This window comes from Mustelus asterias, chromosome 17 (assembly GCF_964213995.1).
Source record: "Mustelus asterias chromosome 17, sMusAst1.hap1.1, whole genome shotgun sequence".
Taxonomy (NCBI): Eukaryota; Metazoa; Chordata; class Chondrichthyes; order Carcharhiniformes; family Triakidae; genus Mustelus; species Mustelus asterias.
Window position 1 is genome coordinate 33669678 of NC_135817.1, and position 27061 is coordinate 33696738.

Below are 27061 nucleotides of genomic sequence, written 5' to 3' on the forward strand. Positions count from 1 at the left end.
TCTGAAAGTTTTCCAGTTACTGTCTTTTTCAAGGTATCAAATAAACTAACACAAAAGCAACATACTGTAGCGGGATCTTTCTCTTTACTCCACTTACAGGCCGGTATTTGGGGGTCTGCCGATAGCTGCGAGTGTCTCTCTCTTACAGGCCTTGAAATTTCAAAGGCCAGGGAATGCTGCACTGGGGCAACTCCGCAGGAGAGAGCGCTGAACCAGGCTCACCGTTTATACCTGACCGGTAGCCTGATACTTATATCACACGGCCATCCCAAAACCGCCACCAAGGCCTGAGTGATTCTCTCCCTTGTCATTGGGACAACGGCCACCCTGCACCCACTCTGTTCTTTATCTCCTGATCAGCAGTCTCCCTTGAGTGAGCGGGTTCGAATCGCTCAGATCACCCTCGGTTCTAGATTCCGGATTTATGGTAAGGGATATTGAAACTGTGACCTTGCCAGAGTGCGCTGATGAGAGAAGAAGAGGCAAGACGAACTCCAAATGAGTTTCAAAACTTAGTGATTTATTTAACAATAGAATCAACCCCTCCAATACCATACCACACATGAATAAAACTTATACTTTATACTATCACTATGGGAGAAATGCTAACGAGTACAATGTAAAATTTTACTTTACACAGTTCAAAACAAGATTACTGAACTTTAAAATTACAATACATCACCCCTCCCCTTGCCTCAACCTCTATCCTATCCTCGGGAGCTTCACAAGGTTGGCTGGGATACTCACAATTCTAAAAGGGGTTCCTTTGTGGTGGGCTCGAACTCTTAGTGCAGGGTCGAAACTAGGCTGCTGTTGGTCTTCACCTTTGCACATCAGTTTGCGATTCTGGAAGAGAGTTCGGTTTGGCTTGTCTGCCCCCTTGATCTTAACTTCAGCCCAATTTAACAACCAACTTCCCTGCCCCCAGACCTGACGTCAAGGACAATGGGCTTTCGATCACCGGCAGTCTCGGTTTAATTGAGTCAAGTCCAAACACAAAAGGCTGGAACTGCCTTGAACCCCGTTGGTCGTTATTTTAATGTCTTCTTAATGCTCCTCCGGAGCTTCCTGAACGGTATCCCATTAGTGGGATGGGTCTTCTTGTCTTCTGTGGATGGGCCGATTTCCGTGGCCATTGTCTCCCTGCTGGTCTGTTTACTGTTCGTCTGCTGGTCTCCATCTCCCTTTGTCTTTCTGATGATTAGATCACTGGTGTGTCTGCCTTTCTGCCGCACCTGGCCACTTGCGTATTCAGGGGGCTCACACCTTTCCTTAGCACAGTCCACAGGCAGGTTATGTTTGTCCTGCCGAGCCTTCTGGGAGGTTTTATCAGCCAGCAGCCAGAGTTGGCCACTTTTAAACTGTCAGGTTTCTCCTGAGTCCTTTTAAAATATGGAGGATTGCCCTGAAACTTACAAAACCGCAGATGCTAGAAAACTGAAATAAAAACAGAAAATGCTGGAAATTCTCAGCAGGTCTGACTGCACGTGTGAAGAGAGAAACCGAGGCCGTGATTTTCTGGCCCTGTTGTGTCAGGATCTGCAGCTGTGGAAATGGCTGTCCAGCCAAAAGTCCATTGACTTTCAGGGGACTAGACGATGCTGGTGGCTGGCAAGGCCGGAAAATCCAAGAGTTAGATGGGTGACATTTAATAATTTGTGGTGAAATGTCACAGACCCTCTCTCCTCAGATGCTGTCTGACCTGTTGAGTATTGCCAGCATTGTCGCTTATTATTATTAAGTAATTTTGGAGCAATTAATGAGTTTTGACTGACATTGTGCTGTGACATTAAGCACATGGACTGCAGCAGTTCAAGAAGGCACCTCACCACAACCTTCTCGAGCGCAATTAGGGGTGACCAATAAATGCTGACCCAACCGAAAATGCCCACATCCCATGAAAGAAATTTAAAAATATCTAGTTTGGGCCCAGCTAGATATATATTTTAAATTGAATATATTGGAGTAATTGTGAAACAGAAAGCAAGGCAAAAAATGATTGACTGAATTCTTTGGGGAATAAACTTTGGACTCTGTGACTTTTCTTATCTTTGATTTTCTTTATGATTGAAGGTGCTAAAATATACTGTGTTAATGTAGAGAAAATGGAGATTGATGTAGCAATTGTTGTATTTCACTGGAGATGACTGTCATATATGCATATATGACATAGGAGGCCAGGAGAGATTTGAAGTCTTGGATTTGACAGGGAGTCTTCCATGCAAACCTGGCAGGAATTCTTGTGTGGCAGACAGGACCAGGAATCCTGGAGTTATGAGGCCACTGGAGGAATCCTTGGTGCTAAGTGGCAAGGCAGGGTAAAGGGTACATCACTGGCAGGGCATGGAGGTCCAAGGTCTCCTTTTCCTTACTGCCCCACAAGGAAATCATTGGGTGGGATTTTCCTCCCCCTCCATTGTGTATTTGGCAGTGCTGGGAGGTGGTGCACCACTCGCTAGCAGCGGGATCTTATGGTCCTGCCGTTGTCAACGGTCTTTTCTGTTGAACCCTTCTCTCGCTTCTGGAAAACCAGTGGCGTGGGTGCACTGTTGCTGGGACCATAAAATCCCACCAGCATAAACAGCAGCAAGATTTTGGTGAAAGACTTTTTGAAAATTTAAGTAGTTCTCTGAAAACACTTGAGTCAGAAGACCACAGGTTCAAACCCCTTTCCTGTGCCTTGAGCAAATAATCTAAGTTAACACTCCAGAATATTACTGAGGGATAGCTGCACTGTTAGAGGCACCATCTTTCGAATGGGATTGAAGTTAAACCAAAGCCCTGCTTACCCACTCGGGTGCTGATGATAGATTCATTACAAAAAGAAAAGATTGTCAGTTCTCCATAGTGTCCAGGCCAATACTTATCACTCTACCAAGATCATTAAAAAACATGCTACCTGGACATTTATCACATTGCTGTTTTTGAAGTGCACAAATTAGTTGCTGCATTTTCTACATGGTAACAATAGCTATGGTTCCAGGTACTCAATTGACAAATATGTGTCTTGGGAACTTCTGAGGTCATGAACATTGTTGTATAATTGGAGGACTGCATTTAATTTTTCTGATCCCATTTCTGCTGTCATGAGGTTTCTTTGATGGCCCCATCTCTTGTCAGTTCTCAGACAACTAAATGGCTTATGGGTCTAAATTGTTTTATTCCTGATAAATAGTTGGTGAAAGAAGTAACCATCGCCAGTATTTAACAAATTTATTCATAGAATTAACCATTACAGGTTCATATCCCTGACTCAACTCTACTACAATGTCATTAAGTATCTCTTTATATGCATTAAAGTAACCAATCAATTGCTTAGAAGTGGGCAATTGCCCTGCACTGGAAACCACCCAGAAAATGTGATTTAACTTGCAAACTTTGGATAGTTCTGACTGGATTACGCTTATAGTTACCAAAAAAGTTAGAAAATTTTAAACCTCTTCCACTTTTTGGATAACAGACCAATGTGGACCAATAGAGGACCAATAGAATACCCCCATGGAACTCCCCCAACCGACATGGGGACTGGGACTATTTCTCCCAACCCACCTCCCCTCCCTGCGCTGCAGTGAGGCATTGTTCTCTCTCACACACTGCCGGACACACCACTGTGCCAACGAGTGCCGTAAAAAGGGAATGTGGCCTGAGGAACGCACAGCACTATCCCAATCCTGCCCAGCCTGAGTCATAAGACTGGGCGAGACAAGATTTCAGGTAAAATAAACTGGAGTTGGAGTGGCAATACAACGTTGATTGCCACCCCGTGGATGTTCAGGGCCCTGGAGTTACATGCAGTGGGTGGGAGCGCAGTACAAATGAGGGGGTAAGCATTCTGCCTGTGTTTTAATCCCCTTGCATGTTCTGCGCTCATCGGGCATGTGAGGGTTAAAATTGGGGCTATCCACGATTTTCACAGCTTTGTAAACAGCAAATCCATTAAAATGCTGTGGAGTCATCATATGTTCTTTGTCAGTGGATTAAAAATAATTCTGCTGGTCTGACAAATTCAGTGGAAAGGATAGGTAATTATTTATTTTCTAACTAGGCTTCAAACTGTGGCAATCCTTGCTTTTCTTGTGCACTGAAGGCGAGGTAGATTTAATCAGTACACTTGCAATTGATCAGCTCCAGGTTTGCATTTCTGAAATGACAGTTGGTTGCCACTGAACAGACATGGAATACTTTTTAGGTTGCCAGTGGAAATTAAGACTGCCAATTAGCAATTTCAGAACACCTCTAATCAAAAAATGTATTTTGGAAAACAGTGGAAAGGACAAGAAGGAGACGAATGAGATAAGCTTAGCATGGAACTTAAAGAAGTGGGAGAGATATTACATGAAAACTTTGTCTGATTTTTCAGAGAACAAATGTCGAATCACTGAAAATGAAAGCAGGGAAGTTAGTAAAAGTCATTATTAAAATAGGTAAGGCACAAAATGAATTTACTCAAACATAAGGTGGAAAAGCCACCAGGACTTAACTGTTTACGGTTGAGGATCCTGAGGATAGGTTAGGGAAGGGGTAGCAAAAACTCTGATTATAATTATCTAAAATATTATGCCCAGCAATAAATAGAAATTACAACACAGGAACAGGTCATTTGCCCCAACCAGTCCATGCTATGATATACCTTCCACATGAACAACATTATGATCTCAGTAGACGCCATACTTTTAAAAATAAATTCAAACAACCAATTGTTATCTGGAGGAGTTACACCACAAGAGTTAATGTCTCAAACAAAAAAAACTTCTGTTATGTAAGAAGTAAAATATCCACTAACTTCATGCTATCTTTTGTTAAGACTTGTACTTCATGGCCAAAAATCTCAACAGAATGTAAAACCTTGCAGTTTAAATCCAAATCTTTGAACTGAACAGTTCCCATTTTACTTTTATGTCCAATCAAGTTCTCCTATACTTGACAGGATTTTGAACATTTTTTTCAAATTTCCTGCTATTTAAGAATAAAATTGTTCATGGGGTATGCGCATCACTGACGAGACAACCATTAATTACCCATTCCTAATTGCCCTTGAAAAGATGATGGTGTGCTCCCTCCTTCAACTGCTACAATCCATGTGTTGTTGGAATAACCAAGGTGCTTCTCAGAAGGAAGTTCCAGGATTTTGACCCACTAATGCGACTGTGAAGGAACAGTGATATAATTCCAAGTCAGGCTGGTGTGTGAATTGTAGGGGTACTTGGAGGTGGGGCACTGTGTATGCTACTGCTCCCTTCTGGGTGGTAGAGATCGTGGATTTAGAAGGTGTCTTGGTGAATTTTTACAGTGCATCTTGTAGATGATACATACTTCTGCCACAGTCCATTGGTGGTGGATGGAGTGAATGTTTATTCTGGTGGATGGGGTGCCAGTAAAGTGGGCTGCTTTCATCTGGATGGTGTCAAGCTTCTTGTGTATTGTTGGAGCTGCACTCATCCACGCAAGTGGAGAGTATTATATCACACTCCTGACTTGTGGATGGTGGACAAGCATTGTGGTTTGAGGAGGCGAATTATCCCATGCGGAATTCCTGGCCTCTGACTTGCTCTTGTCACTGCAGTGTTTATATTCTCCAGGGTATAAGTTTTCTCGGAGTCCTTCCACTGGTACCCTTTGTGTGAAATATTTCTTCCTCATTTCTGTTTTAAATCTATCACTTCTTAGCCTAAAACTATGGCCTGGAATTTCCCACAAAAGGAAACATGTCCTCTACATCTACCCTATCAATCCCCTTTAGCATCTTATCCACCTCAATTAGATCTCCTCTCGTTCTTCTAAACTCCAGTAAGAATAGGCTTAGACTGCTCAATCTCTCTTCACAAGACAAAACCTTCATGCCTGAAATCAGTCTGGTGAGCCACTCTGAACTGCTTCAAATACATTTGCGTCATTCCTCAAGAAAGGGAACCAAAACCCTGTGCAGTACTCCAGATGTGACCTTACCAGTGTCCTAGACGATTACAACAACACTCCCCTACTTTTATACTCTATTCCTGTAGCAAGGAAAATTCCATTTGCCTTCCTCATTACCTGCTGCACCTGGATACTAATTTTCTGCGATTCATGCACGAGGACACCCAGATCCCTCTGCACCAAAACATTTTGAAGTTTCTCTCCATTTAAATAACTTGCCTTTTCATCCCTTCAACCAAAATGGATAACCTCACACTTATCCACGTTAAGCTCCATCAGCCAAATTTAAGCTGGTCATATCCATTTGTAAATTTCTTGTTTCCTCATTGCAATTTGCTTTCCCAGCTATTTTAGTGTCTTCTGTACATTTGGTACGTTCTATCCCTGCATCCAAAACATTAATATGGAGTGGAAATAATTGGGGCCAAAGGACCAAACCACTAATTACAGCTTGCCAGCCAGAAAAAAGGCCTATTTATCCCCACTTTCTGCTGGTTTGCCAATCCTCTATTCAAGACAATATATTAACCCTGATCCCATGGGATCTTACCTTGTGTATTAACCTTTTGTGTGGCACCTTATCAAATGCCTTCTGCAAGTCCAGATACACTACATCTGCAGGACTCCCATTATCTACTTTGCTTGTCATGATTTATCCTTCAGAAAGCCAGGCTGACTCTGATGGATTGCATTTCTAAATGTCCTGTTACTACTTTCTTAATAATGGATTCCAAAAACTTCACAACTGCAAGTTAATCTAACTGGTCTACAGTTTGCTGCTTTCTGCCTTTCTCTCTTTTTGAATAGGGGTGATGGTAAGATTCACTCTTTTTGGAGATGGTCATTGCCTGGCACTGGTGTAGTATGAATGTTACTTGCCACCTGTCAGCCCAAGTCTCAATATTGTTCAGGTCTTGCTGCATTTGCACGTGGGCTGCTTCAGTATCTGAATGGATAAAGAACAAAGAACAATACAGCACAGGAACAGGCCTTTCGGCCCTCCAAGCCTGCGCCGCTCCCTGGTCCAAATTAAACCATTCTTTTGTATCCCTCCATTCCCACTCCGTTCATGTGGCTATCTAGATAAGTCTAAAACGTTCCCGGTGTGTCTGCCTCCACCACCTTGCCCGGCAGCGCATTCCAGGCCCCCACCACCCTCTGTGTAAAATACGTCCTTCTGATATCCGTGTTAAACCTCTCCCCCCTCACCTTGAACCTATGACCCCTCGTGAACGTCACCACCGACCTGGGAAAAAGCTTCCCACCGTTCACCCTATCTATGCCTTTCATAATTTCATACACCTCTATTAGGTCACCCCTCATCCTCCGTCTTTCCAGTGAGAACAACTCCAGTTTACCCAATCTCTCCTCATAACTAAGCCCTTCCATACCAGGCAACATCCTGGTAAACCTCCTCTGCACTCTCTCTAACGCCTCCACGTCCTTCTGGTAGTGTGGCGACCAGAACTGGGCGCAGTACTCGAAATGCGGCTGATCTAACGTTCTATACAACCGCAACATCAGACCCCAACTTTTATACTCTATGCCCCGTCCTATAAAGGCAAGCATGCCATATGCCTTCTTCACTACCTTCTCCACCTGTGACGTCACCTTCAAGGATCTGTGGACTTGCACATCCAGGTCCCTTTGCGTATCTATACCCTTTATGGTTCTGCCATTTATCGTATAGCTCCCCTCTACGTTAGTTCTACCAAAATGCATCACTTCTCATTTATCTAGATTGAATTCCATCTGCCATTTCTTTGCCCAAATTTCCAGCCTATCTATATCCTTCTGTAGCCTCTGACAATGTTCCTCACTATCTGCAAGTCCAGCCATTTTCGTGTCGTACGCAAACTTACTGATCATCTCAGTTATACCTTCTTCCAGATCGTTTATATAAATCTCAAACAGCAGAGGTCCCAATACAGAGCCCTGCGGAACACCACTAGTCACAGGCATCCAGCTGGAAAAAGACCCTTCCACTACCACCCTCTGTCTTCTGTGACCAAGCCAGTTCTCCACCCATCTAGCCACCTCCCCCTTTATCCCATGAGATCCAACCTTTTGCACCAACCTACCATGAGGGACTTTGTCAAACGCTTTACTAAAGTCCATATAGACGATATCCACGGCCCTTACCTCGTCAACCATTCTAGTCACTTCTTCAAAAAACTCCACCAGGTTAGTGATAATTTGTATCTCAAATCACGGGCTTGATTATGAAGCTAAGAGAGGACCATCTGCTCTTTGTTATTTTTACATTGCCAACACTAACATCTTTAAGTAAACAAGGGCCAACCTTGGACTTGTAATTATCTGAGAGGTGTTTACCAGTTTCTCAACCCAGATTTTTTTCCCCACTTAGCTTTCATTTAAAAATTCAGTTCCCAAAACTAAAAGTTAAACTCCTGAAATGTATGAATCACAAATTAGGTATTTGCAAGAACAAACAGTCCCAACCACATGTGTCTACCCTGTTTCCATATCCCACCACCTCCCTTTGCTTCATTCATCTGATCAAATCTAACCTTGCATGCTGACATGATTTATATCTCGACTCGACTCGAGAAGTAAATTCAGAGTGTTCTCGGTGAAGAAACTAGTCCTGTTCTTCATTCCAAATCTCTTGCTTTTATATATATGGTTCCTCACTTTTGACCCCTGAAATACTGAACATCGTTTATTTCTGTCCACACGTTACATCCTCTTTTGAATTTAAAAAAATCTTTATTCTTGTTTGTAACTCTTCATTCGTGGCAAAGGCCGAATACGTTTGTTTTGCCATCCGAAAATCCTCAACCTCCTTCTTATAGTGTGGAAGCCAATACAATGCACAATATTCTAACTGAGCCTGAATTAAGGTTGATGTCAACTCATCATCATTATCTCTGACTTTTACATTCTATACTTCTTGACATTAAAATTTGAATTACATTAGGATTTTGCTTACACTAACCTGCTGCTTCTAATATTCTGTGAACTGAATTCCCTTAGCTCTTCCACAGCCCCAAGTCTGCTTGTATTCAGAATATAATTACCGCTGTTTGCTTTTAACCAAAATGTATTACCTTCCACTTACTGTCATTGAATTTTCATCTTATCAATATTCATTTGTAGCTTCCTTTGCTGATGTGAAAAATAATGTCAGAGGACCAGAGGTTGTATACAATGATACCTCCTTTCAAAATGGAGCGAGGGGTAACCCTGGTAGTTGCAGACTAGTTGATTTTACTTGAACTGTTGGTAAACTGCTGGAGTCTAGAATAGCAATATGAATATCCTGTGCACTTAGAGAGTGCAGTAATCAGAGTGTGAGAGCATGGCTTCTAAAAGATAGATTATGTGAGTTCAATCTTGCAGAATACTTTAGAAAACAAACCAAAGATGATCAATAATGGAAATACAGTGATAGTGGGTTATTTGGATTTTCAAAAAGTATTTGATGAAGTATTGCATAAGAGACTTAAGATATATTGGAAAGTTAATAACAGAGGACATTAAGGACACTGCAATCTCATGGTTAAAAGTCAGAAAGCAAGTGGTAGGACTAAAGGATGTTCGTCGGAATGGAAATGTGTTGTTAATTGTTTTTCACGGATCCGTTTTTGCCCTGCCCTAGCTTCCAATATCCATAAACATATAGATGATACTTTATTGAGGCTTATGATAAATTGTAATGGGAATTTTGAAAGTCTTTTTCACTTTTCTGTGACATTATTAGAAATGAGTGTTGGTAAGGTTCTTACTAGTAACTAAGTATTTCAACAGCATAATGGTGAAAAATCCCTCGGCTCTGTCCAGTGTTCTTAGCCAAAAAAATGCCAAAGCTGTAACTTGCAAAAGATGTTGCGGGCAATTCTCCCAGCCCGCTGTGCTGCTCTCGCAGTGCAACAGGCCAGGAGACTCGAGCGGAAGCTCTGCAGTGGGCTTCCCGCTGGGTGCCATGGCCTCCGTGCATCTCCGGCCGCTGGATTTCCTGTATCGTCAGCTCCACGCCAGTAAACAGCATGGAGCTGTATAAATTATGTTAATGTGGATTTACATGTAATTAGCGAGCCTGGAACTGGCCTGGCCCCCTGGCACTGCCCAAGGGCTAAAGTGGCAATGTCTGGGGGCCCTTGGCACTGTCCGGTAGGCAGTGCCAAGGGGGTGGGGCCAGAGGGGCCTAATGGGGAGGTGGGTTCTGTGGAGGAGAGATCGGAGGGGGGTCCCTCCGCTACTCTGCATGTAAGCTTGGTGACAGAGGGGTGGCCAGCGATTGGGCTGGACATCGAGGTGGGTCTGCCTGCTGAGGTGGGGGGGAATCGGGACTGCCGGGGCGAGGAGATCGAGGAGGCCCGCGAGCGTGGAGGTCAGGTCGGGGCTGGCCCGACATCTGTGGGAAGCCAGCAATCAGGCGGTGGTTGGGGGGGGTCGCACGGCCAACAATGTGGGGTCGCGGGACTAGCCAGCTGTCGGGAAGCTGGCAGTGCGGGCTACTGCGCATGTGCCAATCTCGGTGCTGACAGATTGGTGCATGCGCGGTGGCCCGCTCAGCGCTATGCTGCTGGTCTCTCCAGCAGGAAAAGGCCTCACCCACAGCTTTTTAATGAGATTCACGCTAGTGCACTCTACAGTGGGAGATTCATTTTGCAATTCCTGCTCAAAAAACCAACGGGATTTATACTTACTTTGGGAGAATCTCATCCATTATTCTTCTATCATTTTGCTCTCCATGAGAAAGTATCCAGAATTCACTAAGTGTTTTTAATGCCTGTGTGGTCAGATATCGATCCAGGTTGTCAGAGAATGAAGAGACGGGTTCTTAATATTGTTCAATATTGCCATCAATAATAGGGAGAATTATATTTGTAAATGTTAAGGTATATTGAACATTGTCTGTTTCTGTCCACATGTTACATCCTTTTTTCTTTTGAACAAGAACCATAAGCAAAATGTGGATAATTTATTTTTTGTGAACCTGAATATGTGGTGTGCACATGGAAAACCTGCTTCTTTATCAGGCATTGCCATGATAAAATTGTCTATCTCTTGAAGGGCATACAAACCTCACATTCATTTTCATATTAAAAAATAAATGGCCGAAATTCTCCAGCCATTCATGCCCACCGCTGCGACAATTGAGAATTTGGCCAAAGCAGATGCCATCTCCTTGGCCCTGCACTCAACCCTGAAACACCTAGATAACAAAGCCACCTAGAGCTCAGCCTTTAACACCATTGTTCCTCTGAAACTCATCTCCAAACTCCATGACCTGGGCCTCGGCTCCTCTCTCTGAAACTGGACCTGAACTTCCTAACGCACAGACCACAATCAGTAAGAATAGGCAACAACACCTCCTCCATAATCATCCTCAACACCGGTGCCCCACAAGGCTGTGTTCTCAGCCCCCTACTATACTTATACACCTATGACCATGTGGCCAAATTCCCCTCCAACTCAATTATCAAGTTGGTTGACGACACCATCGTGGTGGGTCGGATCTCAAACGATGGCGCGACAGAGGAATGAGATAGAGAATCTGGTGAACTGGTGCGGCAACAATAATCTCTCCCTCAATGTCAACAAAACGAAGGAGATTGTCATCGACTTCAGGAGTCGTAGTTGAGAACATGTCCCTATCTACATCAATGGGAACGATATAGAAATGGTCGAGAGCTTCAAGTTTTTAGGTGTCCAGATCACCAACAACCTGTCTTAGTCCCCTCATGCCGACATTATAGTTAAGAAAGCCCACCAATGCCTCTACTTTCTCAGAAGACTAAGGAAATTTGGTATGTCAGGTATGACTCTCACCAACTTTTACAGATGCACCAGAGAAAGCATTCTTTCTGGTTGTATCACAGCTTGATATGGCTCCCGCTCTGCCCTAGAGTGCAATAAACTACAAAAGGTCGTGAATGTAGCCCAATCCATCACGCAAACCAGCCTCCCATCCATTGACTCAGTCTACACTTCCCGCTGCCTCGGCAAAGCAGTTATTGTAATTAAGGACTCCACACACTCCGGACATTCTCTCTTCCACCTTCTTCAGTCGGGAGAAAGATACTAAAGTCTGAGGTCATGTACCAAGTGACTCAAGAACAGCTTCTTCCCTGCTGCCATCAGGCTTTTGAATGGACCTACCTTGCATTAAGTTGATCTTTCCACACCCTATCTATGACTGCAACACTACATTCTGCACCCTCTTGTTTCCTTCTCTATGAACGGTATGCTTTGACTGTATAGCGCGCAAGAAACAGTACTTTTCACTGTATGTTAATACATGTGACAATAATAAATCAAATCAGGACCAGAGAATCCCACTGGCGTGAATGACCAGAGAATCCACCCAATATTTTTGTATTTTAATGTTGCAGGCGTCTCTGAAGTTATCTGATTTCAATCAATCTGGGCTGTATGTTGAGTAATGTCACATTCTATACTTGCCTGCATGGTTGATTTAGGGGAATAGTTAAGGTTTTCTGTATGAGTGGAATTGTTTTCTTTTGCGTAACTGATATTTTCAGGTGACCCCTGGAATTATGCTGAAATTGCAGAGGCTGCCTCCCATTGATGTCATGGAAAGATTGGTGAATTATTATTCCTCTCCCTCAAAGTGATCTTTCAAATAAATTACATTCTCAGAGTCGTGAAATGTGGAACTTTACGACAACATGGAGTGGTCAACGCTGTTTAGGTACTTGAGGAAGAAGGGAATAGACAGATATGCTGATTGCCTGAGATGAAATATGGTGGTAAGAGGTTTGTGGAGAGCATGAATATCAGACTAGACCAGTTAGACTGAATAGCCTGTTTCAGTGCTGTAAAATTGATGCAATCCTATGTAAGAGTCTCAGAAAAACACATTTAGAACTACAGATACCTGTGCCTTTGTTCGCAATTTTCTTTGTTAAGCAGAAAGAGTTCTACTTTGCTGTTCTACTTTCGAAAACCAGTGTAACCTGCACAAAAGATCACCAAATTTGAAGCTCAAGTTGTGTTCAGTACAAATTAGGTTTTTTGGTTTTCTACACTCGTTTTACAAAAAAAAATTGCTATTACACAAACAGAATACTGCAGAACAGTACATTCTGCACTCTCTCTTTTCCTTCTCTATGAATGGTATGCTTTGTCTGTATAGCACGCAAGAAACAATACTTTTCACTGTAAACGAATACATGTGACAATAAATCAAATCAGAAAGCTGGAAATCTGAAATACAAATCAAAGAGATGAGATTTCAAGGTATCAGGTCAAACAGAGGTAAGGAAATCTCCTGCTGATTATCGACTGCCTTCTCTCAACTGATGAATCGGCACTCATACATAGAAACATACAGATAAAATAGAAGCAGAAGCAAGCCATTCGGCCTTCGAGCCTGCACTGCCATTCATTATGATCCTGGCTGATGATCAAATTCAAGACCCTGATCTCCCCCCTCCCCTCACCACACCCCCTTGCTGTTTGTCATTTTCATAAATGACCTGGATGAAGAAGTGGAGGGATGGGTTGGTAAGTTTGCCGACGACACGAAGGTTGGTGGGGTTGTGGATAGTCTGGAGGGATGTCAGAAGTTACAGAGGGACATAGATAGGATACAAGACTGGCCGGACATGTGGCAGATGGACTTCAACCCAGATAAATGCGTAGTGGTCCATTTTGGCAGGTCAAATGGGATGAAGGAGTACAATATAAAGGGAAAGACTCTTAGTACTGTAGAGGATCAGAAGGACCTTGGGGTCCGGTTCCATAGGACTCTAAAATCGGCCCCGCAGGTGGAGGAGGTGGTTAAGAAGGCGTATGGTGTGCTGGCCTTTATCAATCGAGGGATTGAGTTTAGGAGTCCGGGGATAATGATGCAGCTATAAAAGACCCTCGTCAGACCCCACTTGGAGCACTGTGCTCAGTTCTGGTCGCCTCATTGCAGGAAGGATGTGGAAAAGATTGAAAGGGTGCAGAGGCGATTTACAAGGATGTTGCCTGGATTGAGTGGCATGCCTTATGAGGATAGGCTGAGGGAGCTTGGTCTTTTCTCCTTGGAGAGACGTAGGATGAGAGGAGACCTAATAGATGTATATAAGATGTTGAGAGGCATAGATCGGGTGGACTCTCGGAGGCTTTTTCCCAGGGTGGAAATGGCTTCTACGAGAGGACACAGGTTTAAGGTGCTGGGGGGTAGGTACAGGGGAAATGTTAGGGGGAAGTTTTTCACACAGAGGGTGGTGGGCGAGTGGAATCGGCTGCCATCAGTGGTGGTGGAGGCAAACTCAATAGGGTCTTTTAAGAGACTCCTGGATGAGTACATGGGACTTAATAGGATGGAGGGTTATAGATAGGCCTAAAAGTTAGGGATATGTTTGGCACAACTTGTGAGGCCGAAGGGCCTGTTTTGTGCTGTAGTGTTCTATGTTTCTATCCCTTGATCCTTTGAAATCACACAATGTTTTGGCTTCAACTACTGAATTCAACAGATTCACCACTATCTGGGTGAAGAAATTTCTCCTCGCCTCAGTTTTAAAAGGTTTACCTCTTATCCTCAAACAATGACCCCCTACTTCTGGACTCCTCTACCATCAGGGACATTCTTTCTGAATCTACCCTGTCTAACCCTGTTAGAATTTTATAAGTTTCTATGAGATCTCCTCTCACTCTTCTAAACTCCAATGGATATAATTCTAACTAACTTAGTCTCTCCTCATATGACAGTCCTGTCATCCCTGGAATCAGCCGGCTATACCTTCACTGCACTCCCTCCATGTGAAGACCATCTTTTCTCAGATGAGGACATCAAAACTGCACATAATTCTCCAGGTGTAGCCTCACCAACATCCTATACAATTGCAGTAAAGCATCCCTATTCCTATACACAGATCCTCTTGCTCTGAAGGCCAACATACCATTTGCCTTCTTTACTGTCAGCAGTACCTGCACGCTTACTTTCAGCGACTGATGCACGAGGACACCAAGGTTTCACTGAGTATCCACCTCTCTCAATTTACATCCATTAAAATTATAATATGCCTTTCTATTTTTGCTATTGAATGGATAACCTCATTATCCACATTACACTGCATCTGCATGCATATGCCCACTCACTCAGCCTGTCCAAATCACACTGATGTCTCATTACATCCTCCTCACAGCTTACACTCCCATCCAACATTGTATCATAATTTGGGGATAATACATTTAGTTCCCCCGTCCAAATAGTTAATGTACAATGTAAACAGTTGGGGTCTTGCACAGATCCTTGCAGTACCTCACGAGTCACTGTCTGCCCTTTGGAAAAAGACCCACGTATTTCAACTCTTTGCTTCCCATCTGCTAACCAGCTTTCTATCCACTCAAGACACGACTCGCAATCCCATGTGCTTTAATTTTACATAGTAATCTGCTATGCGCAACCTTGTCGAAATCCTTCTGAAAGTTTAAATAAACCACATCCAATGGTCTCCCTGGTCAACCCTATTAGTTACATCCTCAAAGAATTCCAGTAGATTTGTCAAACATGTTTTTCCTTCTATAAATTCATGCTGATTTTGTTTGATTATACTCCTGCTTTCCAAATGCTATGCTATGAAATCCTTGATATTCGACTCCAGCCACTTCCCTACCACCAACATTAGACTCACTGGTCTATACTTGCTTGTTTTCTCTCTACCTCCTTTTTTGAATAATGGGCTTACATTAGCTAACCTCCAATCTGTAGGAACTATTCCAGAGTCTTAAAAATTTTGGAAAATGACCACCAATGTATCTACTATTTTTAGGGCCATTTCCTTAAGTATTCTGGGATGAAGATTATCAGGCCCTGGAGATTTATCTGTCTTCAATCCCATTAATTTCCCCAAAACTATTTCTCTACTAATATTGATTTTCTTCAGCTTTTTATTAAAACTCGTGTTTCTCAGAACTTCTGGTGCATTATTCACATCTTCCTTTGTGAAGACAGAAGCAAAGTACGAATTTAGTTCCTCAGCCATGTCTTTGTTTCCCGTTATGAATTCTCCTGTTTCTGACTATAAGGGGCCTACATTCATTTTTTTTCAATTTTCTTCTCTTTACATACCTATAGAAACTTTTACAGTCAGTTTTAGTGTTCCCTGCTAGCTTACTTTCATACTCTATTTTTTCCTTCTTCATCAATCCCTTGGTCCACCTTTGCTGAATTTTAAACTGCTCCCAATCCTCATATCTATTTTTTTTTGCCAATTTGTATGCTGCTTCTTTGAATCTAATACTGTCTCTAAATCCCCTTGTACGCCATGGTTTGGCCACAGTCCCCTTTCCACTCTTGTGCCAATTAAGAATGAATAACTTTGGAGTTTACCTGCTTATTCCTTGAATGTCTGCCAATGTCGATCCTCTGTCCTTTCTTTCAGTAATGTTTCCCAGTCCATCTTAGCCTGCTCATGCCTCATCCATGTTGAAGATCAATGGGAATGTGCAATGGAGGTGGCAAGGATACACAAAGTCCATCTTGGTCCAAACATGGACATGGTTCATGGCAGAGTTTGTGTTTGCTAATCAGCAGATGAGTTTGGGCAGAAACGTGAGGGGAAAAAAAAACTTTGAATGAAATTTGCCCCTGGGATGCGAATTACACCCAAAGCAATGGAATGGCAAGGATACACAAAGTACTCTGGTTGGGGACTTCTGCTGCATTCATCATTCAGAAACAAATTATGCCCACTCCATCGTATTTTTATCCTTGCAGACTTTATTTTTCGTATCTATTTATATCTGTTTCTTTATTTTGTGCTCCAATTATGCCAAAAATTTATACTTCATGTTACTTTGTAAAAAAGGCCAGCAGATGGTGCACCATCTCAGTCCACTGTCTTCATCTCGAGCAAATGCGGCACAGACTGCCATGTCAGAATGGGGTTCATGAGCCATGCCAGGAGATGTAGAGCAGAATAACCACCATGGCACAAACCACCGTCTCACAAGAGGGAAGGCTGCCAAAGGAGCTGAGCTTCACAGATAGGTTCTCTGCATACGTGCCAAGTTCTCTTGTATGTTGCATTAGGCGCAGTTTAAGGTCCAGTGTTACTGCTTACAGGTCACATTTTACTTCTGCTGGTCTCATAATGATAATGTCATATAACTAGCTTTATTTGTTTGATCACTCTTCCTGACTTTGCTCTGATTATTACCACTTAAGAATGAAGTCATGGACTTGAAGGTTGCTGATATAGTTTAACAAATGAGCCTAATATATGGCTCTGTGATTTGAGACCTGTCCTTTCTGCCCATAAATTGCACTGTACTATTTGTAACCTGTAAGGTAATCAAGGGTTTATAAAATATGTTACAGACCGCTTGCTGCATCAAGATTTATTGATATATCAACACTGTGTCCGTTCTGTTGATACTGGCCAACAAAACCAACTTAACAATACGTCTGCATAGAATCAGTATTGGTCGCCAGTCTATATAAAGTGGAATTTTGATTAGCTCTTTACAACAGTGTTTATGTTATAACATTGCCATATTCAGTATTAAGTTTTACATGGATTTAAGAGGATAGTTGCATTCAGTCAAATGATCTATTCGTGAAAATACATGATAAGTCATGGCCAGTAGCAAAATCAGTAGTGGAACGGAGAAATCTGTTACCGATGAATCCCAGTGAATCTGCACCAGACTGAAGTTAACAAAATTGATAATTATAACTTGTGAAACGTTGTGGCTTTTTAAAAGAATGGAGGCAACAAAGGGACAACCAACACATTGAATATGTAGAAGTAGCATACAGAGGCTTTTCACTAAACAACTAATTCTGCCCGAGTCAGAATCAATAAGAAAAGCAAAGTGACACAGGAAACTATATGAAACTCAAATGTGAATTATTTGGATCGTTCTGCTTCTGATCCGCTTAGTTGACGCAAGATTGTTTCTCAAATTCTTTCTTGAAAGCAGAACAATTTGGTTTTGCATTTATCCATTTCCAAAAGGAAAACAATCTCTGTCAATTAGGATGATAAAATGAATGGTTTGGATGAGAGGATGATTGAAGCTGTGAAGTTGAAAATAGAAGATTACATTTTAATGAAAGATAAAATGTAATTAGGTTTGGGGAGTACGCATGTTATACTCTTTCAGCTCTCTCTCAACTCACTACGACAGACTCTTCAAATCCTAGTCTACATAGTAATTACTGATTTAAAAAAAAACTAGTTTCTTGTCTGAATGTTGTTAAAGGGACGGTATTTTCATCAGAAAATCAACCATTAAGTTGATGAAATACCTTTTAATTATGTCTGAAAATGTGGAGGTACATCTTTTCTATAGTTGCATTGCAATGCCAATATTGTGCCACCCTTCTCTCCAGCTAAGAAAATAATCTCATTTAAATTGAACACATGGGTTTTTTCTTCTCAGATCTAATTAAGTTGTTTGCCCCATTCTTCATGATTTTTGTTTCGTTTACAACACTGGATTGGCAAAGCAACTTGACGAAATTGCAAATGCCAGGGCAAGCCCACTTGCTTTTCTTCAGAAAAAGGCATCACCAATTGTGCTGAAATGTGTAATAACTCCACGGAGGCAAAAGTCCCGTCACCAAGTTATTTTATTTACACCATACATCTGTACATAGCCAGCTCTCCAGTTGCTCCCTGCTGAATGCGGGCTGGGAGTCTGACACACCTGCTTTAAATAGGGAGCATGAGGTTCCCTGATTTAAGCATCAATTAAGACTCATCGGGTAGCTCTTTCGGATACCAACCAAATAAACTAACTCAAATTAACTTAGGGACAAATTAAAAGGGGCAGCTCCCCAAAAGGAGGAGCAACAGCCCGAACAAAAAACAAAGTCGAAAGGAAACTTAAAACGTCAAATTAGAATGTGATTGTCAAGGTTGATAATGCACCCCTAAAAGAGAGAGTGCAAATCCCACACAGACAGTGATCCAAGCCGGGAATCGAACTCGGGTCCCTGGTGGCGTGAGACAGCAGTGCCAATCATTGTGCCACCATGCTGCCAAGACTCATCAGGTAGTTCATACTCTAGCAATCCAACCTCATTAGCCTGGCTGAAGTCACCACAAATGTGAAAGAATGCCTGTGATTGCAGGCAAGCCAGTGTTGTGGAGAATTAGGGTATCATTGTGATGGACTATGAATTGGTGCAATTTATAACACAGTGGAATCTGAAGAGAGGCATAATAACTTTCAAAGTGGCAGTAAAAACTTTAAGAAGAAAGAGCGATACTTCACTGTTCCAGAAAGATAACAGTGTTATTCTTGGTAATGGGGCGAAGCATCAAGAGATGGCTCCGTGCCACACATTTTGACAGTTTCCTGGCCAGTTGATTCAAGCTTTAATTAAATTTTAATATAACTGTAATATAAAGGAAAATTGTTCTATAAATTGGCTGAACCAAGTACAGATATTCAAATTACTATGCAAATGTTCCACCTCATGATCTAAAGAATAATCTTCTGAGATATTCTAGGTCAAAAAATATATTTTTTGTTTGATGGCCAACAGCCTCAGAAGAACAGAGACATGCAGAAATTTTCAGGAGAGATTAGCTCATTTATATCTGTCACTCTCAGTTTCCAGGTAGCTACTGGTTTGCTGATACGTGTCTGTGTAATTCTTGTTTTTAGTATGGCAAGAAGGGACTGTCTAAAATGTCAGATATTGAACAGTTGTGCAGAGGAATACTACACTAAAATCCATTACAGTAGCAAGTGGGAGAACGTTGTTGAGTTACCAAGAAAATGGTTTGGATGTCCTATCTTTTCATCAGTAAAAAAATACATTCAATGATTAATAATAATGGAGGTACCATTAATGTATTAGATATCATGATAATATGTACGTATTCATAAAGTGCCTTTAACACGTGAAAATAGAACCTTGCATTTTAATGAAAGATAAAATCTAATTAGGTTTGGGGAGTAGGCATGTTATACTTGTTCAGCTCAACTCAATCTCTTTTTTTTTCACTGCGGATCATTTGGGTGGGGCAAAAAATCTCGGTGGACTCATTGGAATTAATGGGAAGAATGGCATCGCTTTTGACAGGACACCAATGAGGTGGCAATAATCGAAAAGCAGACTACTGCAAATGCTGAAACTCTTAAATAAAAACAGGAAATGCTTGAAATACCCAGCATCTGTGGTGAGAGAAACAGAGTTAACGTTTCGGGTTTGTGACTTGTCATCAAAACTGAGAAATGTTAGAAATGCAATAGCTTTTAAGCAAAGGGTCGGTGGGACAAGGATAAAAGAGAGGTGAAACACAAAAGAGATTGCATGACAGAAGAGTTTGAATGGCAAAAGAACCAAGGGGAATGGTGATTGGTGCAAGAAAAGAAACTATGAAACAAACGATGTTCCGGGAGCAGGTGTTCTGCTGACCGGAAACAAAAAAAAAGAACAAAATTGATGCATGCAAAGAAATTGAAACAAAATGGACGCCACAATTATGGTCTGAAGTTGTCCGGAAGCTTACAAAGTCTCTAATAGAAAGATTCCTCAAGCTTATCTTGGAGAAGGTGGAGAATTAAAATGACGGCACCAGAAGCTAAAGGTCTGTAGACTAAACGGAGGTGACGTCTGGTCCCAAACTGGAAACCTTCAGTATCATATCGGGCTTCAGCTTTTTCCTGTTTTTGATTTTCAACTCGCCCACAAGTGTGAAAATCCAATCACCCAGTTGTATGTTGTTGGGAATAGCAGCAGGCTGAGCTGCGTGGGTGAGTCCAGAATACTTGGGTCACGCATGGAACCAATGTCCGTCAAATGTCTCTTGCCAAATGCCAGCTTCAGTGACTTGCATTTTGGAACAGCCCCCAGGTGACATGGAGGACCCTGATGATTGAAAACCACTGATTTAACATAATGCAATATATAAGTTGCTTCACAGGAGGGTTATAAAGTGAGGTTTGGCACTGAACCAATCATGATATTCAGTCAGATAGCCAAAAGCTTGGTGAAAGAGATAAATCTTAAGGAGGAAAGAGAGAGACAGGGGCAGATAGGTTTAAGGAGAGAACTCTGAAGCTTAGGACTAGACAACTGAAAGCACAGCCACCAACGATGGAGGCGTGAAAATTGGAGTTGCACAAGAGGACAGAATTAGACAATTACAAATATATAGAAGGCTCAGGTAATGACGGGATTTGAAAACATGCATGAGAGTTTTAAAATCAGAAGTTGCTGATCTGAGCTTAATCACTCTGGTAGCATCCTGGTATTCAGAAAACTTACGCTAGTCATTTATCTCAAATGAATTCCCAATTATAATAACTCCAGGAGTCGGCTGTGAAGGAACAATGCTTTTATTGCACAAATGAAAATAAACAATAACCACAAGCCTGTGATGGACACAACAGGTCCCTAAAGGTTAATGGACTCTCTCAGGGTCCTGCTAATATTGGGCTCGGAATATGAGCTCCACCTGGGTGGGCTAATTACCCTCCTCATGGAGCTCGTATCCAACGAGCCCAACTGGGAGGTCAATTAGTGATTCCCCATGAAGATCATGGGGGTTATCACAGCAATATTGTGGATAGGTGTTTCATGCATTTTCTATCAACTTAAGAAATGTGTTGATTGAGGCCTCACATTAGCTCAACTTCTTGTCATCTCAGCCAGAAATAGTGTAGACAGGCCAGATAAAGGAGAATAATTGGTAAGTTGCTGAAGAATTTAGTGGATTCTCTTTAAGAGAATGATGTACCATAAGAAATAGAAACAGGAGTTGGCCATTTGGCCCCTCGAGCCTGCTATGTCATTCAATAGGTTCATGGCTGATCCGACCGACATTCCTCAAGTCACCTTTCCTGCCTCTTCCCCATACTGGTCAAAAATCTATCTATCTCTGTCTTAAATATACACAAGTACTCTGCCCCAGAGCTCTCTGTGGCAAGGAGTTCTAAAGACTCTCAATCCTCTGTCTAAAATTGTCACCCTTTCAGTCTGAGACTATGTCCTCTGGTCCTAGATTCTGCCATGAGGGGAAACATCCTCTCAGTGTTTACCCTGCCAACCCCTTAAAGAATCCTATATGTTTCAATGACTTCCCTACCATTATATTCCAACCCACTTGAAATAAGAGCCAATTTTCCATTAACGTTCCAAATTACCTGCTGCACCTGTGTGCTTGCTTTCTGTGTTTTGTGCACAAGTGCCCCCAAGTCCCCTTGAGTTGCAGTTTTTCTCCATTTAATTAATACTCTGTTCTTTTGTTCTCCCCTCCAAAATGAACAACTTCAAATTTTCCTACATTATACTCCATTTGCCACTTTTTGTCCACTTATTTAACCTACCAGTATCTCTTTGTAAACTGTTAGCATCACTCTTGTAACTTGCCTTTTTACTTATTTTTTTGTGTCATCTGCAAATTTGGCTACAGTACATTCGCTTCCTTCCTGCCTGTCATTAACATATATTGGTCCCAGCACTGATCCCTGTGGTGCCCCTACAGGTTACATGTGTAAAAATATAGGATAACAATTTGGTAGGCATTGAATGATTTTGAATGCGTTATGAAGTCATGCTTTATAAGGATGGCTTTAAAAATGAATTTAATGGATGGAAACCACTAATTGATTTAAAAGAAAGACTAAAGCCAAAGTGACTTGAAACCACAGTCACTGTACCTTCTAATTTTCAAAGCTCTTGAATAGAGACAACCTGTCTGCAAGGACTCACCAGGAACAATTGTATTGACTGTGAATGAGGGCCATTTCCTGCCCCATTAGCATAGCATCCAGACAATCACCTGGATGATCACTTGGGTGGTGGCAAGGCATTAAACATAATCATTGGGATAAAGTGACTCTGACAGTGAAAGAAATGCACACTGATGTAATCTAATCATGTAAGTCAGGCAATTGGAATCCACCAACTATTTCCATATGTGGGTCACTGAGCAGTCGGAGAGAAGGTCACATGATAAGCCAGATAACTCTGTATTTAAGCATCTGTTTCCACTTCAGGCAAGTATTCAAAAAAATGAGCCATGAAGGTGTAAGACCCTGAGGGGTGAATCTTACTGCCCTGCCCGCCATGGGAATCGGAGCAGGCGAGGGGCGGGCCATGGAGAGGTCTGTTGACTTCGGGTGGGATTTTCTGCTTCGAGGGCGAGCAAGGTCAGAAAATTCCACCCTGAGTGTTTTTTTTCACTATATCACTCTCTCATGCACACTCTCTCTCTTTCTCACATACATATTCTGTCTTCATCCAACTTGCACATTTTGAACCCAGACTGCCTATTTTGACTATGCATGCATCATAGATGAGACCTTTTAAAAAACTCAACCCCGCCACTGCTGTGCGTGCATGTGTGTGTCTGCACCGTATGTATAGGTGGCCGGCACGTGTAATGTGAAACGATTGTTTCACCAATAACGGTAGCAGCAATGACCTGTCTGATAATACTATTGTTTCTGGATCAAAAAGTTGTAGATTAAAGTGCTACGCTAGAGACATGAGCGCAAAATCTAAACCTATGCACCAGTACAATACGGAGTAAGTGCTGCATTGTTGGAAATCCTGTTTTCCAAATAGGTCACTAAACTAAGGCCACATTTTCTCTCTCAGGTGAATGTAGAAGTTTCCATGGCACCATTCAAAGAAGAGCCTGATAGTTCCCCTCAGTAACATCTCTAGAATAAATGATCTGGCCATTATAACACTGCTATTTGTGGAATCTTGTTGTGTGAAAATTGGCAGTTACATTACACTGGTGACTCATGGATCCTACAACAGAGTACTGGGGGATAACCTGGAGAGTATCAGCTGCACTGTGGATCCCCGGTTGAGAGGTTGTTGCCAATGTTCTACCCTGTGGATGAGGCACCATTAATTGCACAGCGGCAACAAGCAATCAAATGAATAAAGAACAACAAAACTTGCAACACCGATCGTATTCCAGCTGAGCTGGTGGGCTTTTGTTGACATTAAGCCTCCATTCCCTCATCCTACAAATTTGGGAGGAAAAGAACTCCAATCCTGATTTCAAGAATGTGACAATTTTAACTATCATCAAGAAGGGGGCTAAATCATGTGTGGAAACTATCAGGGTATTTCCCTCTTGTCTATAGGAGGGAAAATTCTGACATATTATCCTGAACCACCTACTTCCTGTGGCTGAGGAAATCCTTCCAGAGGTACAGTGTGGCTTTGGACCTTACAGAAGAACCTCTGACATGGTCATTATTGTCAGACAAATAGTATTGTCTGACAATTGTCAGACAAAAAGTATTGCAAACGCCAGGAACCCTTCATTGCATTCAGCAACCTGGCCATAACATTTGATGCAGTAAATCATGAAGCATTCTGGATTGTACACTGGAGATTTAGATGTCCAAGAAACTTCATCACAATTCTGCAACTGTTTTGTGATGATATGACTATCTTGAATGGAAGCATCTAAAGCCATCCCTTTCAATCCAGACCGATGTCAATCAAGGCTCGGTGATAGCCCCCATAATACTTGCATTCTACCTGACAGTGGTAAATTTAATGACTTTGTAGTTGGTAAGTGATGATTAATGTCAATGTTTTTCATCTTCACAATAAACATTGAAATGTTTTGTTGTCAGGCTGCAGGAAGTATTTTGTTGAATGTTTGAGTGTTGCCATGCATTACACAGTAATCTGAAGTTTTCTCCTCCATTTGAAAATTGATGGCTTACTTGTATTAGAATCTTAACTGCCAGTCACATCAGTTTTTGATGCAAGAGCAAAATTGGTCGAAAATTGTGCTTGAATTTCCACTGGTTCAGTTATAGTTAAAGCTTCCATTAAACTACATTTGCATAATCCCAGGTGTAATATTTTCCATGAAACAGCACAATGGGTGAGTGAAATATATATTTATTTATCTATGCAATAAAAAAATCATTGAAGTTCATTGATTAGTACAGAGCAGTTTAATTAATACAATTGAAAATGACAAACAGCAAAAATAAGACGTTTTAATCGGTGTCCACTTGACTATAACCCATTGAAATGATTTAAAATAAGCTATATTGAGTTGCTTATTAGTTTAATTGGTGTATGTTGGTCAGTTTATTCATATACTAAACATCACGTTCTCCCCGTGTCTGTGTAGGTTTCCTCTGGGTGCCCCGGTTTCCTCCCACAGTCTGAAAGGCGTGCTGGTTAGATGTATTGTCCAAGCTAAATTCTCCCTCAGTGTACCTGAACAGACACCGGAGTGTGGCAACTAGGGGATTTTCACAGTAACTTCATTGCAGTGTTAATGTGAGCTTATTTGTGACACTAATAAATAAACTTCATAATCTTTAATTTGTTAATGGGTGAAAACCTTTATTGTGTCTGTCAAAGAAACAAATTGCATTTGAAGAGCCTCCTTGAGCAGGCACAAATAGATGCAACCAACTGAAACTTTGACCAGAGATTGGGAATGTTCAGTTTTATGGGTGGTGATAACTTTGGGTAAAATTATTTTAAACTTGCATTAAAGATCATAGAGAATTGATTCTTACTTGATATGACTCACTCGATATTCTGGAATCGTTTGTGTTGGTTTGGCAGATTTTACACGGAGTGCACTGGCAAAACTGGTGTAAACTAGCAGTATACCTCGGCGTGTAGAGAACTTATTTCGTGTTGGCAATGTTTTGACTTGAATTAGGTACCTGCCTGAATACCGCTGATGATTATATAGCAGCTAGTTACAAAACCAGTATCTTGGGCAGGTTCTGTGGGTCTGTGGTGCAATTGTATTCCTGTGTCATGTTTTTGGGAGTCCTACTGTGCTATTGCCAGTTACATACTTAAGTACATTATCTGGAGTGTCAGCGTTATATAGTCTCTTTATACAAATGCAATATGTCAGATGCTTTGTAATCTGTCCTCTAGGTATCTTATGCAATGTGGTGGTGCATAAAGGACCTTGACAGGCTGGTTTCTCTTATCAACTACTTTAAAAAAAAGATACTAAACAAGGCAGTAGCATAAGCAAAAGAATGAGAAAAATGCACAAGATGGATCATGTTGACTCTATTTTCTTCAAGTCAGTGGGGTACGGACCTCAACATGCCTGGTACAGAATTGGCAACATCTCTATTGCCAGAATTAACTTAGACACCTAGCGTCCACTGCGCTTTGTTTCTTTCATCTAAAAAATATCTGCTGTTCCAATAATATCCTGGGGCGCAAGGCTAACCCCAGGTATCTCTTTTCTGACTAACTTTTTTTAAACCACTCTCCTGGGCTCGCCATCTTCCCCTCATACACCAACTGCTCATGTCGCCTTTCATTTCTCTTTCACAGTGGAGAGAAGTATAAACTTTTACCAGCTTTTCATGCAACAATGTTTACAATAAAACCTTTCCCTGAAGTTGAGTCCATAAATGCACCATGAAGTGTGGTATTAAGCTGTACAAACCAAAAGGTTTCAAGTTCATTCCCTGTTCTGGGCTGAATTATTTGCTTTCAGTAAGGGCAGGGGTTGAAGTATTTCATTTGGTCTAGATGCCCCTGTTGCCAGCTCCTGCTGGAAAATATCGATGCTTGGATTCTGTAGTGTCCAACATAATCAAATACCTTTCACTCCTCGTTCTTTTAACGTGAAAAATAATCGTGTAAGAATTAATAGAAGGGTACCCGCAGTTGGAGTTTGTGCCTTGAGGACTGGAAGGATGAAGATCAACAGAACTTAATTTTAAAAAAAGGGCACGTTGCCATCATGCACCTTTTGATTCATGCTATACCCTTTAATCAACAGTGTGAGATGATGCCTTGTTGAAATGTTGGCCTGTGGTATAATCCAATGGTTTGGTATGTGTAGGAACAAACAGAAAACCTTTGCTCCAAATTGGCATAGGATGCTGAGAGGGCCCTACCTGACAATTTTGATGATGAGCGTTCAGTGCGCTCAAAGTAGCAGCGATCACTTAACATCAAATGTTTGAATTTGGAATAAGTTTGATCGCAAATCAGTGTTTTGGCATGCTTGACATCATAGAATCCCTACAGTTCAGAAAGAGGCCATTCGGTCCATCGAGTCTGCACTGACAACAATCCTACCCAGGCCCTATCTCCATAACCCCACATATTTACCCCACTAATCCCTCGAACCCACGCATCCCAGGATGGTAAGAGGCAATTTACCATAGCCAATGCACCTTACCCACGCATCTTTGGAATGTGAGAGGAAACCGG

General features: G+C 41.8%; 1 protein-coding gene across 13 annotated transcripts in view; it reads left to right on the forward strand.

The window, feature by feature from the left end:
• The window catches only part of LOC144506416 (dystrophin-like), a 1861003-nt gene that overhangs the window by 938948 nt on the left and 894994 nt on the right, over nucleotides 1-27061 (forward strand). The window lies entirely within an intron of this gene.